Raw genomic sequence first — 6251 nt, 5'->3', positions numbered from 1 at the left:
ACACACTGCATTTCTACGATTTTATAAATTCCATCCCCGTGGCAGCGGCACTCAACCGCAGTCAGCGAGCAAGCGCTCAAGTTCAATGACATGTTTTGTTCATAAATCAAAATCATTGTTTTTCCCAGCACTGGATCATATACAAAAAAATATGTGATAAAAAATGAAAACAACAAAAAAGCACAACAACGCAGCTGTCCAGCTGCTGCCAGCCAAGCAAAGCCTCAAGCAAGGCAAAAACACCAAAACACATGAGCATCTCAACACCACCTTTACGCGCGCCCACAACTGCCTCCACGAACTAAACTCAAACCACAACATTGACAGCAGAAATAGCTGCACAATAACAAAAACAACAAATAGAACTCAAGCAGTCATACCAAACGTAACCGAACCTACCTTACCAAGCAATGTGTTGTGTGGTTGGTGAAGCGCTTTTGCCGCACTACCTTGTTGTTGCTGCCGTTGCTAGTGTGGTGTGTTGTTTTGTGCAGAAGGAAGCCTCCAAAGTCGAAGCGCTGCGTCGGTTTAGGCTTTTGACAAGACGCTACACAATCTTTTTAGGCATTTTTATTTGCAAATACTACTTGTATTCACACATATGTGTGTATTTTTAGTATTTCTATTTTATTTGCCTTCTTGTATTATTTTTGCTGTTGTTTATTTCTGCGGCATTGTAAACTTCTCAAATTACCAAGCTTGTCACTGTCATTGTCGCCTGAGTTGTCGGTTTGGGAAGGGCAACCGGGAAAACGGCTTCTTTTTAGCTGCTTAATCTCTGGCTGAGGAATGTCGACATATGAAGACGTCTGTATATTTAAATATACTATACACAAAAGTGTTGCAAAAATTATGAATTTGTTTCAAAACAGGATATAGCGCCTAAAAGTATGCAAACTTATTTTCGAAAAAAATGTATACAAGTTTCAGTCATGCACAAAAAGGCTATATTGCTATATATAAAGTGCAAAAATTCAATGCATTTGTTAAGTAAATGCTCTTGGCGCCCAAAAGTATGTAATCTAATTTTTATTTTTTTTATAAAAACACAAATAAGTTATTTGAGTATACATGAGTACAGGTAATTATATTCTAACACTTCTAATTTTGATTTCAAAGTTGCCTATAAGTATGCTTTTCTGTTTTAGAAAATTTTCTACAAAACAAGCTAGCTAGAAAAAAGAAAGTTTCTGTAAATATGTGTATATGCTATCAGCATTTACTTCAAAACAAAAAATAGTGCGAAAAACTGTCAATGTCTGAAATAAAAATATTTGCGCCTAAAAATATGACAACAAAGTTTTTAAAATATATTATAAAACACAACAATTTGCAATTTGTATATAGCTATACGTTATTGTGTTCAAAAATAGTGCAAAATATTGCAAAAAATTAAAAGGTTTGCTTGACATCAGAATAAACGCCTAAAAGTATGCATCTTCATTTTAGAAAATTTTCTATAAAATTAACAAGCATGTGCAAAATATTTTTATACGAATGTAAAGTCAGCATTTATTTTCAAATATAAAATCATCATTTATTTAGTAAAAGCTTTAGCCCCTAAAATTATGCAGCTCAATTTTTCTAATACTTATAAAAGCACACCAAATCGCATTTGAGTTTTCGAGAATCAGTTTCTCCAAGCATTAAATTGCCACTTCATGCCACTTGCCAAATCTACATAACGCTTCAACTGTTTGACTGACTCGTTGCAACATTGCTTCTACCCTGCTCTATTCACTATGCCCCCGTATCGCAAGCAATCAATTGTGAAAGTCATATTTTCCAAACTTTAATTGAGCGGCCCATAACGGGTTTAATTGACCATACAACAGCGTCAGGTTGCACTTGCTACACACACATACACACGCGCATGTATATGAAGAAGTGTTTTCCACATGCAAATAAGGTAACAAATACAAACACAGCTCTACTTTGGCACACATACACTCACAAGCCCGCTCAAATAACGGATTTCCACGCATACGCACATTTGAGTTGCTGCCGCAAAAAAGCTGCGCTGTGCTACATCTGGATGTGGGGATGTGTGGTAGCCATGCGATTTGTGTTGCGCAACGAAAAATGCGTAATGAAAGCACGAAAAACTGCGAAAACATCGGCAGTTATTTTGTACAACGACAACAGCAACAACATGCCACTAGCTGACAACACACCATGACTCCACGCCCCAAATGGCTATGGACGTGCATGTAACGCCTGTTGGCCTCGCTTTTTCAACAACAACAAATGTGGGTGCGTTGCAAGTAAGTCAAATGTACGAATGTATTTGTTGCATAAATGCTACGCTTTGTGGTATTTTGGGGGTGCGTCTAGAAATTTGCAGCAAAAGTAAAATTTATGTGTAGCCTGTAGGAAATTGTTAACATAAATATTGGAAGCTGAAATCACCCAAATGCGAATTGACCTTTTCTCAACTCACATTCGTTGAAAAAGTTGGACGCTGACCTAGAAAATTTCGACGGAAGTGGGTGTGTTTTGGCGAAAGATGGCAAAATTTAAGGTAAAATCGCTTTCAAAGCTGTGTATTGAGCTGAATGAACAAAATTTCTCTATATACATATCCGGAAAGAATAGATTCTGTGCGTTATTCATAGGATCACTGCTTATACTCGATCTAAAACGATCAAAAAAGTCAGAATCTTATTAGCGAATCGATGAATATGCAAGAAGACAACAAGTATATTACGTTGAAATAATAAAATCACATATTTTCTCTTTAGGCACGAGAAAATATAAATTATACCCACTTCATCCCTTTCCACAACTTTTTTAATTCTTTCAATAATCCCATTTGTATTTGCAAGTCTATATTTTTATATGAATGCTTTAGAGATGCGAGGTTCTACCCAAAATCTCTTGTAGTGCTTGACATTACTGCGGAATCGCGTTTGTCCAAATATTTGTTTGCTACTTGGATTACCAATCTATTACGCGATATTTCCACAAACTCTGTTGTGTTTTCAAGTACTATCTCTTAGCATTATTTATTCTTCTGGCTTAGTTGATTACTATAGACTCTATGTAGGAACTACTTCATTATTTTTGCATTACCTTGAAAGTTTTGTTCAACTTTGTTAGAATAATCCGATGAAGTCACATATAAGGTGCGAATACGGGGAGTGGTTAATGGTTAAAATGTGATTTTTGGTCAAATGATCGGTCACAAGCGTCGATTGATTCTGAGCAATTTTTGGTCGTCAGTCAATTTGTGCGGAACAAACCGTGCACACACCTTTCATAAGCCCAAATGTTCGGTCAAAATGCGGTAAATCGATGTTTTGGAGATGTACAATTCCATTTCCATGAATTTCAGTGATGATTTCGGCTGACTTTTGATGAATTCACGCACAGTTTCGATGGAATTTCCGGTGATCACGCATTTTGATTTGCCCACAGGTTGATCGTCATTTATGTCCTCACGACCACTTTGAAACGTTGAAACCACTCGTGCAATCTGCTACGGGATAGGCAATCATCGTCATAAACTTCATCAATTGAAACGTAAAAGAAAAAAAGTAAAAATAAAGTTTTACCAATTTTAAAACAAAATTTAATGTTGGCTCTTTGTTCGAAGCTCATTTTCGCACCGACAACACAAACATACTGACACTTAAAACGTAATAACTTCACTTCCAATCGATGAAATGTCATGAAATCACTCACTCACTGGACAATCGATAAAGATATCAGATTCTAACGCACTAGTCGATATATAGATGGCGCCACCAGGGGGCGCTAAATTCAAAAAGTCCTGTTTACTTTGGAAAGCACCTTGTACGTATGTATCATTTTATTCGAAAACTGGTTACCTCTTCGAAGAAAATTTCATAATACCACTTTCATTGAGACGAATTTTTGTATGGAAAAATCATTATTCCTAAACAGAAACAGTAATTATGCACTTGATGCCAGGTCTGGCCTATAAGGTGGATGCATAAGAACCTCCCAACCAATGTGCCGAACCTTATGGCCAGTCACGATCGATGTGAGTGACTTAGCGTTGAACGGAGATTAGATTTTCAGTATTTTATCGATATTTGCAACAATTAGTCTTTCCATAACGATGTATTTTTGACACAAACTTTACCGGAATGAAACCGACAAAAATTTTGCCTGGTTGGTACAGTAGCAGAAACATAAAAACTATTCACATTTTCACGCGGATGGCTTCCGTTTTTGGTTTTGCTTAAGAAGAGATGTAACATGGCATTTGTGTTTTTTGCTGGCGTCCCCTTTCGACTGGTGTTCAAATGATACTGATGCTGTCTCCGGCAAAAATTTATCTTTCTAACATCATATAGCATTAACCAATTACACTTACAGAACGTATGATATACACCATAATTCCAAAGAGTTATGACATTCTTCGCTTTCTGCTTTTCCACAAAGCCGTATAAATCTGTTATATGACAGATCTTGAAACATCTAAATTAGGACAGTATTGTACAGCTACCTAGAATATTTTCAACAAGAACATACCTCTATAATTTGGAACCTAATTGGCTCTTCTTATTCTACCTTATTTATTTGAACGTAGATTTATCAACAACCTTTTAGCTTCACTGCTCCCTTACTGCCTTAGAGTGTCGTTGCATGCTCTTAAATGTAGGGTCTCTAGAAAAAATACGTAATTTACTATTTTTTATGTTTGTTTAAGATATTACTTGCGATTCCATTGTTTGTTCAAAAAATCCTGAATAGATAAATTTCAATGTTCTTTAGAAAACATAAGGTAAGGTAACACCCAGAAGAAAGCGCTCTATAAAGTGTACACATACTCGTTCATCACGGCGAGCTGAGTCAATATAGCCATGTCCGTCTATCTGTTCATATATTCGTTTGTATATCCCTCTGTTTTTGAGTTGTCCATACGAAGTTTTGAACACGTTCTCATGTCTCACCACAAAGCTGCTTACTTTTCAGAACCGCTGATATAGTACCACCATAACATATATAAACCAGTCACCTAAAATGCAAAATAACGTAGCATAACTTTTCTTAAATTTACAGGCGAAGGAAAAACGTCATACTGAAGCTGAAATTTGAGTTTTGGTTATAAAATGGTTATATATGGGGTATATCTGAGATCTAAAGCAACAAATGTTATGCCAAATATGTATATATAATATGATTTTGTAAATCGTAAGCAATAAAAAACTCAATTTCGTTGTTTTTGATAATATGTTGTTTTGCATTTTAGGTGACGATATGCTATAAAAGCTGGTATTAGTGAAATTTCAACAAAATTGGAGCAGGAGTGTTAGCTTTTCGAAAATTAATTCACGAAATGAATTCGTCCAAGCTACAGTTGGTAATTTTATATGAAAAAAATCGTGATCACTTTATAAACAATTTTTATTTTCCTAACGGATACATGAAGACACATGCTTCTATATACATACAGGTATATTTTACGCACTCAACTGGCAAAGTTGAAGACGCCATCGAGTTTTGGCAGTTGGGGTTAGTCGGTCGGCCGGACGGTTGTTCTTGCTGTTGTTGCACAACGTACGGCAAGGGGCGCATGCTATTGGCTGTTTGGCGTTTTCAGCTAAACAGCTTTTATATTTGCTAAACAAGCGTGTATGTGTGTACGACTGTGTGTGTATGTGTTGTTGATTGTGCGTGTGTGTTCGCCAATGACCAACTAACTATTTTCATTTCAATGCGTTTTCGTTTTATTTTTACTGTGCGCAGCTGTACTTTTATGCCGGATATCGAATAGCTCAAAGGTTTATACAGACATGCATTCATACATAAATACATACTATAAATATGTATATGCATGAGCGTATGCATGTGTGAAAGTATTTGCAAAATCCTTAAAATGTACTCATATAGGACCATTTGCTTGTGTATGTGTGCAGTGTGAAATCAAAAGATTTTTAAAGCGCCGATTGCAAAGAAGATACGAACTTGAGATACAGCGATGTACAAGTATGACTTCAATTGTAAAAAAAACTTAAAAAATTAAAAAAATATTAGCAGAAAAAATATTCATATACCCAAATCCTATCTCAAATCACATCTCATCGTTCTAGTTATCTAATTGATATTCAATTTCGACCGTTAGAAGCATTATACTCCATCGTCTATTAATTGTCATCGGCTAACATATGTATTTACATGAGTCAATCGGATCGATTACCGCAAATGAGCTAAATGAATTGAAGGGATTTTTCGCAACTTTTGTTGTGAAATTATGACATTTGTGGGTTTCAAAAGGTCCT

General features: G+C 35.8%; 1 long non-coding RNA gene across 1 annotated transcript; it reads right to left on the bottom strand.

The window, feature by feature from the left end:
- Positions 1-4156: 4156 nt before the first annotated feature.
- LOC120766876 lies at positions 4157-4944 on the bottom strand. Its single transcript, XR_005704624.1, has 3 exons — positions 4686-4944; positions 4540-4635; positions 4157-4474 (listed from the first exon to the last, which is right to left on the bottom strand). It is a non-coding gene; the product is annotated as an uncharacterized LOC120766876 (long non-coding RNA).
- Positions 4945-6251: the final 1307 nt, after the last annotated feature.

Source organism: Bactrocera tryoni, chromosome 1 (assembly GCF_016617805.1).
Source record: "Bactrocera tryoni isolate S06 chromosome 1, CSIRO_BtryS06_freeze2, whole genome shotgun sequence".
Classification (NCBI taxonomy): domain Eukaryota; kingdom Metazoa; phylum Arthropoda; class Insecta; order Diptera; family Tephritidae; genus Bactrocera; species Bactrocera tryoni.
The sequence above is the reverse complement of the archived record's forward strand: the minus strand, read 5'-3'. Positions and strand labels throughout refer to the sequence as shown.